The sequence below is a fragment of the Sorghum bicolor genome, chromosome 5 (assembly GCF_000003195.3).
Source record: "Sorghum bicolor cultivar BTx623 chromosome 5, Sorghum_bicolor_NCBIv3, whole genome shotgun sequence".
Taxonomy (NCBI): Eukaryota; Viridiplantae; Streptophyta; class Magnoliopsida; order Poales; family Poaceae; genus Sorghum; species Sorghum bicolor.
In genome coordinates, this window is record NC_012874.2 from 14,381,037 (window position 1) to 14,393,942 (window position 12,906).

The window sequence follows — 12,906 nt, forward strand, 5'->3', positions numbered from 1 at the left end:
CTTAAATCTTTCAGATGCTGATGGTTTAGACTTCTGGTTCCATAAGAGACCTTCAAGCAGGGATAATTCAAATCCTCGCAATAATGGTTCTCTTAGAGAATGTCCTGGTTCCTATTATGAAGAAGTCGAGGATGACATATCAAGTGAAGGAGAGCTAAGCCATATTGAAAATTCTAACACCTCCCCTTTCCTGATCACAAGTTCTAAATGGCTAGAATGTGTAGAATGGATGGATAAGGAAGAAGCCTTAATGAATTCTGACTTTGGTTCAATTTCAAATGGTGAGTTCTTGACTCCCTTTGAAGATGAGATTCATCCAACTACAGAAGAGGACATAAGTGAGACCAATCCAAGAGAAACTCTGAACATTCAGATTGGAGACGAAGATAACATTAATGAGCATGGAATTTATTTCATAGCCACTTTGTTTACTCCATGCTCATATGCAACATCTTCCCAATCTATTGTTCTCTCCAACATCACCACATTTGAGATCTCCAACCCCCTCTTCCTTTCTATTTATAAAAACTTTAAAAGGGCGATTGTCGATGCATATGTCTATAATAAATATTGCAGATCTCGTTGAGTTGATCTTGATTTAGGTCAGCGTTGGAAGGGAAACCACTTCGCCGACATAAATTGATGGTTTCCCAAGGACAAGCTTGGTGTCCTAAAATAAGCACTTATCAGATCGTAACATGAGTTTTTAATTATTTGCAACATTACCTTGTGTATTGTGCATATAAGGATAATTGTAAAAATATTCCTTCGGGTATTCTTGTCACTAACCTTTCCAGGATTGGAACAAGAAGATCAGATGAATGACAAGCAAGTACAAGGTATGTCCAACCAATCATCATGCAACACTGAATTAAATTCATCCAAACTTGAATTCTGCAAAATTCAAGCTTGGGGGAGTACTTTACATAAAAACATCCTTTGTCATGTTGCTATGTTGGTTGTCCCTACCTTTAAGACATGCTCAATTTATTAAATACTAATCACACTACTTCATCTCCACGTGAGTAGATCTCTATAAATGCTGTCATGTTACCTTTGTCTATTTACTAGTAAGTGTTAGTTTGGAAGTACTGCACATACTTCTATTGGCTTTTAAATTAAGCATGGTGCTTAGGTTAAACAGCCTTCCTCAATCTGATTAGACATGGAGTCTAGTTCGGTTATTGAACTAAAAACTGCTTGTGTAGACATTGGTATATTTTTGTCGGACTAACCCCTGCAGAAAAAAAAACTTTCAATATCGATTTGGGAAGTCCTGAGATAAACTCACATCAGAGACGAAGAGAGTGACACATGAAGTTTAACAATTTGCACAAGAAGGACATAGCTCATTCATCATAGAGAGACGATCCATGGAGGGTGTCACAAACACGATGCACAACCGCTAAGAAAGGAAAGCTTCCACAAGGTGATACTGTACCATCACTCTTCAAGCAAGGTAACATCTTAAGGTACTTGACTATCACTTTTATAAGCTTCTCCTTGGTTCTAGCGTTCATATAAATAAAAGAGACAAACATGTATGATTTACAACTCTAGATTAACCAACCCAACTGATTCAACATGTTTAGTCCTTTAATCCTTGTTCTTAGTACTACCTCCATGATCCCACACTCCTAATCATATGAGCTAAAATGTTACACATTCAATCTTTGAGAGATATAAAGAAAAAGACATATACATAGATAGATTATCTTTCCATAAGGTTAAGCGATCTGATCTGACAAATGTTATAAGTGCTACACTCATGAACTTTTCATCCATCAACTTTGTCTTGCTCACTATGCTTAGGGTTAGAGAAGAACAAATATACTTTAGGTTCTGTTGGTGTTTTCCACCAACAGGACCCATGCACTTGATCTCTGCCTTGTCTCTATGAGTAGGTTCACTTCAAGCAAAACACAGAAAAGAGGAGTTTTATAACTCTCAGACTCTACCAAGTAAAGGACCTAGATCTACGAGCACAAACACACTGAGCAGGTTACTGCCAACGCCGCACTTCGAACTGCTGGGCAAACGAAGAACATGGGTGACACCGTATCAAGAGGTGCAGACGTCAAGGTCCGCACCTGAATCAAATGACACACCTGAAGAATGAACACGGTGAGAAGTCTTGTTAAGAAGACTTAAAACATTGAACCCTCGCCGAAAGGTAAGATCGGTAGTTATCCATATTTATCCTTTCTGCATTCCCTTTTCCCTTTAATTATTTACTTTCCTTAAATAGATTATTAGTTAATCATGCTATCTTGAAAAGAAAATAAAAATGTTAAAAAATACTAAGCCCCATGTGAGTATACGAGTGGCATAAAACCTATAAGTACCTTCACTGTGGTGGCATAAAAATAAAATAAATATTTCTTTTCTACTTTATAAAATAAAAATATAAAAACAGGGAGTAATATTTATTGAGGAAGCTCAACATGATGAAGGCTAGATATTTATGCTAACACTTAATTAGTTCCACAAGCTTTGTTGTCTATTTGAGCTCCACAGAATTTAAGAATCAAGAAGACTAGCAGACAGAGGACATTCTAATCGCTGTCAGAATGCTGCTGACTTTCAAATACACCTCTGCCACCTACTAGCTACATCAGGAGAAATTACGTCAAAATTCAGCTTGGGGGAGAGCACCCCCATTTATCTCGCTAAGTATTTCTACCAATCTTTATACTTATATTATATTAGAATATTAAAATACATAAACTATGAAAAACCAAATAAAGATTTTGTGCTTATATATATCTTTTGCTTAGTGTGTTTAATAAATAAATAAAGTGGTTATGCTAATTTGAGTCTTAATAATAAAACTCTAGCATGGATATGATGAATAGTTGCTCTGCCTAATTTGTAAATTTGAAGTTCTCTCTCAAGTTTAGACATAACTGTTATAATTTAAAGCTTGCTCTAGATCTAAACTTATGGGATAAAAACTTGATTTGAAATCTAAGTTGTTAACGGATATGATATGGGAAGGTTGAGCTACTGTTTATCTGTTCCTAGAGATGCTAGAATTCTGGAGAATTTTATCTTTGAAAAATCTTTAAAATATTGCATGATGAGTTCCTGTATGATGAGAGTTTAAATTCCTACCACAGCCATATATACATGCTTGCTAGACTTTGAGCCACACATTTACTATTTACTGCTTATGAGCATTGAGTGTGGTCAAGCTGTGTAGACCCTTAGGAGCTTGTCATGTGGTAAAATCAAGATTCACTTGCACGTTCACTCATACATGCTGCTTCTACTCCGGAAGTACCATCCACATATATCCACTCATTTCCATCTCCAGAACCACCCAAAAATATTCTACTCCTAATCCGGGAGAGAATAACCACAAATATTTCTGTTTTTTCCTTGTGAAATAAATGCTCAAGTTATCTTGTTACTACCACTTGCTATATTATCTCATGAGATGAGTGCTCTAAAAAAAAGGAGAGAAAATAATAAACGAGGAAATAAAAAGGGGCAAGTGCCCGGAACCTCGAAAGAAAGAAAAAGTGAGACGAGAGGTAAAAATGGACATGTGTCCGACAGTAGAATTAGGGGTACAAGATACCCACCTGAGAGGAAAGAAAAAGAAGAGCATCTCATTCTCCTCATAAAGTTTCAAAAAGCAAGGAAGGTATGTATCCCCTCAAAAGAGCAAAAGTAGAATTAGACTTTCACCATTATTATCACCATCATCACCATACACCATTCATCCGCCACACATGCACATCTTGGTTTGACTTATTGACTTGTTTCTCTGGATCCATGGTTTGACTATGCAATAAATGTCTTGTAAGTATGTATTAGCTGTCTCCCACCTATGAGCTCCGGATATCAAACCTTATTAGAGTAGGGTGAGAGAGAAGGCAATGTCACTATGCCTTATACCACAAATACCGCATATCTTGAGAGAAGGCATATACCATCACTGCCTTGGTAAGGATCCAGAAATACCACAAAAGAGAGATTTAGAGAGTCATACAAGGAATCTCTGAGTTTTATTTGAAAATCTGACAAAACTCCAGAGCTATAGCTGATCAGGAATAAGAGACATGACACTTGGCTAGACTGTTCTATCTTTTAACTACTCAAGACAGAAGTGACGGTTACAAGTCCCATGGTGAAAGGTAAAGTAAGTAAGTTTTAGTTCTTGACAGTTTACTCTAACTCAGAGATGAGATCTTATTTAAAAGCATGTGTACCGTCAAATTTTTAAGATATTGCAACAACTTCTGATCCATTGCTGAGTCTATCCTTGCTCAGGGACGAGCAAGAGGTAAGCTTGGGGGAGTTTGTTGACGGTCCTTAAGTATCAAATTTAATTATCAAATAAACAAAGAAAAGGATCTAAATGAAATCGACATCTAGACTTAGGGTTTTATCTGACAGAATTCCATGAGTTTTGGTGTTTGTCTATTTCTGTAGGGGGTTATCAGGAAATACGGAAGAAAGGCCCACACGTCGGGATTACATAGAGATATTAACGTACCACGCAATTATCTTACATCTAGAAGACTCTAGAAGCCACGGGAAGCAAGCGGAGGCCGAACGGAGCCAGGACCTGGGCGCCCGCCTAAGTCCTTAGGGCGCCCGCCCTGCTACAGTGGCCAATCACATTCAACCTCGCGGATTATGTTTCACCGGCCTAAAGGATCAAGAATAACCGTTCAATCAATGTCGGTTTGATCCAACGGCCCAGGTTCACTTGAGGGGACTATATAACCAGACCCCCTGGCCCCTAGAGGAGGCACCCCTTGATCATTATTCATTATTCATAGACAGAGCAAAAGCTAGGGTTTAGAGATGAGAGCTCTCCTCTCTTCTCTAAACTAGAGTAGATCTAGATAGTAGCAAGATAGAGAGCGAGGGAGGATTGGAGGAGAGGCCGGCCTGTCGGTTCTTCCTCCGGTTGTACTTCGTCATGATCAAGCTCTAATCAAGCTTGCTCATGGGATGACTCTGGTAATCTACTTCTAATTCATTATGCAATTACTAATTATGTATGTTCTGGTTCACAACTCTTTTGAGTACTTTAATCTATAGGACGCTATAGGTGAGAGTTGTAGTATAGGTGTAAGCGTGGTGCTTAGACCTAGATTACTTGTGGATATCCCCTGTCTAGCTGGATCGTGTGGTAGGCCACGTAGGTGACAGTTACGTTGGTCCTCTATAGTACACCTCTCGTTAGCAGGACGGGTAGGGTTTATCGGCCTAAGGATAAGCATCCTTTGTGGTGTACTCTTATCACGTGGTTCGTCCCAGACATAGACATACCCCTTTGTAGTAGAGAAACTATAGTTATCCTCTCTATTCTGCTACCATCGCCTATATACTAGAATTGCTCTATTCTCTATTCCCATATTAACACTCATTGTTACCTTACCTTTAATATTATTCTTATTCGATTCTACCATCTTTCCTATTTACACCTATTTACTTATCTTGGTTAAGTTAGAGCGTAGATCAGTTCTCCCGTTTCCCTGTGGATACGATAAAACCTTTAACCGGGTAAAAGCTTCAACGGTATCCGTACACTTGCGGATTATCTGTGTGCGTATAAATACCATAGTACACTCTAGTGCCATGCTGGGGATGACAACCTAGTATTCAAGTGGTGTTAGCAAGTGTCAACAAGCATATAAGTCACACTTCAGTGCCTTTTATGAGTACTAGGATCATGCCCCTATGTTGCTATGGGAGCTCATCAGAACCAGGCTGAGGCCACAAGTGCCAAGGCTGCCATTGTACTGACGCTGAACTACGCCCCCCTCGAAACCTTCACCCACACAATGAGGAATGGAAGAGCAAAATGACATTGCTTAGGATGACCGCGCACCTCACCTTTTGAGGGATGTCTGGGTCACCGAGCCTTTTAGGGATAGTTCCACACGTCGTCACTACCGGACATCCAGGTTTTAATGAGTGTCTCTGGCACTCGGTAAACGCCCAAATATACTCGGCAAAGAGCATAGAACAAATTTCTGGTCGGCAAAGGGGTCTTTACCGACTATTTTTGCCGAGTGCCTGACACTCGACATAGATGAAAATTAAAAAACCCTGAAAAATAAGGAAATTTTTTTAGGGAGGGCTGCCATCGGCCAGCACCAGCCCACCTTTTTTTCTAGCTTTTTCACGCAAAATTCACAACTATGCAATTGATGGCATTCAAACCTATGACCTCCCTGTCACACACCTCACTCCTTAACCAGTGCACCACACCATGACCTATGTCTATATTGCGTTTAGGTTCCTCATATATTATACCAAATCACATGTAAATTGGTTATTTGAACCTCTAAACGATTTCAAATAAAAAAGTTATCGACTACAAAGTTTCATAACCTTTTGAGATCTATAATTTTCATTTAGTGAGTTTCTCCATCCGAGATGGTTTATAAAATTTGAATTTCAAATATGAGAAATTTAAACTTTGTTTTTTGCATGACAAGATGATTTCAAATTAATAAGTTATCAACTACAAAGTTTCATAACTTTTCGAGTCCTACAAAGTTTATTTAGGGAGTTTTTTCATCCGAGATAATTTCAGAAAAATCAAATTTAAAAGTTTTCAAATAAAGATGTAGTTTTGCATGATAAGATGATTTCAAATTAAAAAGTTATCAACTAAAAAGTTTCATAACTTTTTGAGATTTACAAAGATTATTTACGGAGTTTTTCCATCCGAGGACATTTCAAAAAATTGAATTTAAATATTTTCAAATAAAGATGTAGTTTTGAATGACAAGATAAACTCAAATAAAAAAATTGTCAACTATAAAATTTCATAACTTGTCAAGATCTATAAAGTTTATTTTTGTTGTTTGGTCATTTGTTCTTCTGACACAGTAATTCTAATATTTTTCATAAATCTTATATATCTCTCTTATAGTCCCTAGAATTATAAGAGAGATATGTAAAATTTATGAATAAATTTATTTTCACTTTGTCAAATGAAGAAATGGCCAAAATAAAGATTGTAGATCTTGAGAAGTTATACAACTTTGTAGTTCCAAATATTTTGATTGGAATTTGTTTAGGGCTTTAAAATTTGATTTGAAAATTTTTTTGCCGAGTGTTTTTTGTTTGACACTTTCTTCTTTGCCGAGTGTCAAAAAGAAACACTCGGCAAAGAGCTCTTGCTGAGTGTTTTTTTTGCACTCGGCAAAGAGCTTCTTTGTTGAGTGCCCAAAAAACACTCGGCAAAGAGACAAATTCCGGTAGTGCGTATCTCTAGCATGTGTTGTAGTATAAAAAATATAATGCCACAAATTCAAGTTGAAAGTATGTTGTACTTTTACACAAAAAAACTGGTACTTCAATTGATTTTTCCAACATTTTGTTTGTAGCTAGTCATCAATATTACATGAGTTTTCACAAAGCATGAACATTTAGAGCAGTAGAAACACAGCTCTAAGAATTGCTTCTTCCTATGGATGTTTGCAAAATAATGGATTCAACCTCCAAGAGAGCACATGCTCAGTGTCTCAGTGGGCTCCATCAGAAGATCAACACAGCCTCACCATCTATGGTGGTTCTGGTCAATGGGCGTCCAACTGAATTTTTTACTCCTAACCGTGGCATCAGAAAGGGATGCCCTTTCTCCCTTCCTGTTTGCAGTAGCAATTAACGAACTTTTTTTGACCGAAGTCAGCAAGGAAAACCCCAACCTATTTTTTTCATTTTTTATAATGCAGACCTGTTTAAATTCGCTCCCACAAAGAGTCGAACCCAGGTCTGCTGGTGCTACTTAGGTGCTCTAACCACTAGGCTAGAGGCCCTTTCGCGCAATTAACGAACTTTCCATTACCTTAAATGAAGCTTTGCAGAATGCCAACCTTCAGGGAGTCTCTCTTGGTCACAATTGTCCACAAATTCATTCTCTTATTTTTACGGATGATCTAATCTTATGTGGAGCTGCGCCGATATACAGGAAGCAAAAGTTTTAAAAATATCCTCAGGCCTCGTTTGGTTGATCATGTACTGTATACACGTGTCCTCAAATACACATGTGGATTGGATTAAACCCACCCCACCACCCAATCCACGTATGGGTCAACAGCTCCCCGTGTGTGACTTCTACTCCGTATTTGGATGGACGTGTAACAACCTACGTGACCGTACTCCCTTCGATTTGGATACCAAAACTAAAATAGAACATACTATACCTAGATCTAATCTAAGCACCTATAAAATTAAAGAAGGTATGATACAATATTATAAATTATAAATATAATAAAAAATGTGAGTTCCAACTAGACCCAGAACAAAATAAACAAAAGGATATAGAAACTATGAAATTCAAAGAAAAATCTGGGCAGAAAAAAACGCAATAATGTTCATGAACATAAGACGATGCATGACTTTGACGAATGCACTTCATTTGTCTAAATTTATACTCTGCTATGTACGTATAAATTTAAATTATGCTAGGTGTTCCATTTATGAATCATTTGACATTTCTGAAATGGAAATTCGAAGCAAAAGACAACCAAGTATTTGACAGTAAGATAAATTTGGAGACAACTCCAGCACCAGCATATCTCCCTGCTTGAACTTTTTACCCCTGCATCACCTGAAACAAATGAGAAATTATTAGCAAACTGAAGGACATGTCAAATGTGTGATAGATTAGCAAACAGAAGCATGTTTGTTTTGCAGTACATGTGTACAACACTCAGAAACCTATCATCAGTAAGTTGCCAACCTAATCAACAAGTAGGCAAGGCACTAGGCAGTACAAACCAAACACTAGAAGATTATTTTGGCTATTTACTTGTTCTAATATGATAGGTTCTTATGTTCTAGGTATGAGCTTATTACGGAGCTAACAATAGAAAATGATGCAAGGCTGCTGCTCTGGAATAACTAAACTGCACTGAAATTGAAAAACTCTGAACTTTTCTACTTTTTTTGTTTGGAGTGGCCAGTAAAAATTATTCATACCTGATTACGAGGGCTGTGGAGTGGCAGCTAAACCATTTGGAGGCACTGGAAAAAAAAGAGGATGGATAAGCATCTCAAATATCATCACTGCACATCTGTACTAGGTATCCGGACATATCTCAAATATCATCACTACACATTTACATTCATGAAAAGGGTTGAAACTATGGCCCCCATCCTAGAAATGTAAGTTAAATTGAAGAGCTATAGATTCTTATTTTTTTAGAATTGTACTTAACAAGTAAAACTGTAGAACATGACCTAGAATAGATAGGAGGTTGCATTGAATAAAGGAAGAGGATGGGAAGAGGATCAGTACCTCCCTCCTTAACCACTTGAGACGTGTAGAAGGTTTTGCAGACATGAAAATAGATCTGTTTTGTGCATCCTTGAAAACACCATAGGCCAAAACTTTTTCATCATCTGAGAGCTCCTCCAAGTTGTCCACAATAGAAATGCACATTGGGATTGAGAACTCTTCACTTGCATTAGTTCTTGCCTTTTCCTTTTCGGCCATCTCATCTTCAGCTTGCTTTTCTTTCATCTCTATAAACCTCCCCATCATTTCAACCACCTGCCCATCTTGTCGACGCCTTTGTGCTGCCTTTTTTGTCTTGTCACTTGTAGCATTGTCCTTGTTTCTTGTACTTGCACCTCTTTTCCCCATTCTTGACCTTGCAGTGGCATCACGTGCAACTGGTTGTTCCAATATCCTCAAGTCTTCATCATCAGTTTCAACATCATGTGCAAAAGAGTCAAAATCGAGACTCTCATCTTCTTCTCCCATATTATGTTGGGTGACAGTAGCTTGAGATGGCTGTGTGACAGGAACTTGGAAAGGCTGAGTAATAGGAGCTTGATAAGGCTGTGTGACAGTAGCTTGATAAGTCTGTGTGGGAGCAACTTGGGAAGGCTGTGTGAGAGTAGCTTGATAAGGCTGTGTAGGAGCAACTTGGGAAGGCTGTGTGATAGGAACTTGGAAGGGCTGTGTGACATTAACTTGGGAAGGAGCAATGGACGTGAAGTTTAGGGTTCCCTCAGCAATTTGTCCTACACGAGCAAGTGAAATCAAGTAATATTTGGAGAACTGAACAAAACATACTTGACTGGTAGGAATATAAAGATACAACAATGGTAACATACCGTCATATAGCTCTCCTAAAGCCTCAAACAATGGGAAAGATTTATTTTGGAACTTCTTGGCATTGCGATGAGACTATTTAATGAATACAAGAATGAAAAGTAATTAGCAAATGATGAGACTATTTAACAAGAATGAACAACAGAAAGAGACAATAAAGAAATCTTACAGTAATGATGTTGTTCCAAACAGCTTGATCTGCTACAATCATGCATAGTTTATCATCCCATGACGCACCACTTTGCTTCCTTGCTTCTTTTAGAAGTTTGTATTCCTTCTTTAGCTCCCTCTCTTTGTCTTGAATTTGAGTCTTTGTAAAGTTGACATAGGGGAACTTCTCATAGAACAATTTGACAATCCTATTCCATGCATCTGGGGACCACCCATTCTGATCCCTATAATGGTCATTATTGTGATCATGTAATAGTTCTACCAAACCCTTTTCAAGTCCCGCATTCCAATGAGCTCTTGGATGATCAGGTACAGCTGGAATAGAGAAGCACAGATAAGCTACAAATAATAGCATGTTTTTAATGTACCAACCTTCTAGACTTGAGAAAAAGCCCATACCTTTTGGTGATGCCTTTTTCTTTTGAACTCATGAAGTCTTTGGAGACGGCTTTCTTTGGGCAGCTGCAACTTGGAACAAATTGAGCCTTGGGGACCCTCTTCCAAACATTGTTGCTGCAAATACAAAAATCTAGTATCAAACTTCAGCATACAAAAGTCTGCAAATAAACAAGGTTGCCACAAATACAAGAATCTGACTGGGCTTAGAAGACAGAAAATACATAAGCAAAATATTTCATGAGATACCAATAATACTCACATTTATTAGGACGAGTTATGACTGTAGTCATTCCACATATTTTGGGCTATCATATCTCTAACTGCGTTTCCATCATCTACTTGACTGCTAAGGGATATTACATCATCACTGTAGTGGTTGTCACCTTCAGGGAGATCAACAAAATGTTCTGGAGATATGTTGCTTTCTTGGTGATCAAACCAACCCTCATCTCCATTAAGCATCCATATAAGATTGTGGAACACCACTGCTGCAACTGGTATCTTTACTTGGTTTTCAATAGGATGATGTGTTCCAACTTTTAAGATAGGGAAGCGTTTCTTAAGAACACCAATTGCTCTCTCTATGTGATTCCACAATATGGCATGCCTATGATTGAACAACTCCTTATAATTTCTTGGATGTTGCTGGCCACGCCCAAATTCCTTCAAATGGTATCGAACACCACGATACGGCGCAATGAAGGATGGTGTGTTAGCATATCCACCGTCAACAAGATAATATTTGCCATGAGGCACATTGAATCCTCCAAGCATGGCTGAACTAAGAACCCTAGCATCAGTTGCAGACCCTCCCAACCAGATGATATAAAGGAAAAGTTGAGATCAAGATCACATACTAACATCACATTTTGACTTAAGGTATTCTTTCTATTCCTATATGGGGCCTGCAGGTCTTGAGAAATGGTAATAGGAACATGTGTTCCATCAATAAATCCCAAGCAATTCTGAAAGTAAGGAAAGAACCTTTGATCTGTGCTAATCTTCCAATGAGTTTCAGTTCCAGTAGGGGACTTCACAAATCTATAGGTCAGAGATGGGATTACATTAAAAACATCCTTAATATGCCGGTGAATCGTTTCTCCACTATGATGGAATTCATGTTGTAGATCTTCATAGCTTGCATTGTGAGAGATCATGTAAAGAAAATGTCCAAGTTTCTCCTCTACCGTAATACCTCTCGTGTCACGTAAGAGATGTTCTGTTCGGAGATATGTTGCTATTGCTCTAAATATGTTAGGCTCCATGCGGAACGCAACAAGGCAATTTTTCTCATGACCCTCTAAAATATTTCTAATCTTTTCTTCACCATACTGACTTGAAGTATGCCTTACTCTTTTCTGTATCCCTCCATTACTAGTTAACAGATATAAGGCAGGCAACCAAAACATCATAATCTCGTCATCCTCCTCTTCCCTCCTCTTCCTAATTAGTGAATCCATTATCTTCTAACGAGAAGGAAAACTGAATCTAAGATGGCTGCAGCTAGCAAAAAAAAAGCAAAAAAAAAGGTTTCAGCAAATAACTTGGTAATGTGTGGACATGTATATATATGTGTGTGCTATATGCACACTACAGTTTACAAATATCAACGAGTTCAGAATATGCATAGGATCTGTCTAACATGGCCGCCGCACCTTCGAGGCAACAGGCTATAAAATTGCCGCCATCACCCACACCCACACTTCATCTAGCTAGAGCACCAACTAGAACCGTTGTGACTGTCTCCTACGATTACGCAGCTCTCTCTCTCTCTCTGTGGTCTAGCTAGCTGCAGTCTCACTGTTCGGGGTGTCGCATTGTAACCGCTGCAAAGATGGGGGAGCACTGCTACCCGAGGACCATGGAGGAGAGCTCCATAGAGCTCAGCCACACGGCGGCCTCTAAGTGCTACGAAGACGACGGTCGCCTCAAGCGCACCGGTAAGGAGAACTAGCGGATCTGATCAGCCGCAACCAATTTCGGCAGGAGGTGACCGTTCCAGGCCGATGACTAGCCGACTAACCTCTCTAATTTTTTTTATAAAACTTAACTAAATTCACAATGAATTGTGGCACCGAATAAATATAGTATTTAGAAACATCATAAAATATATATTCTTGTAATATGATCATTTGGTGTTCTAAATGTTTTTGCTATCTTTTTTTATATATAAATTCAGCAAAACATCGACCAAGACAACTCTATAAATTATTTTATTTATGGGTAAAGATAGTAGT

The 12,906-nt window shown here is 38.3% G+C and overlaps 1 pseudogene; it reads right to left on the reverse strand.

Annotated features, from left to right (window-relative positions):
- LOC8060019 lies at window positions 8,573–10,778 on the reverse strand (annotated as a pseudogene).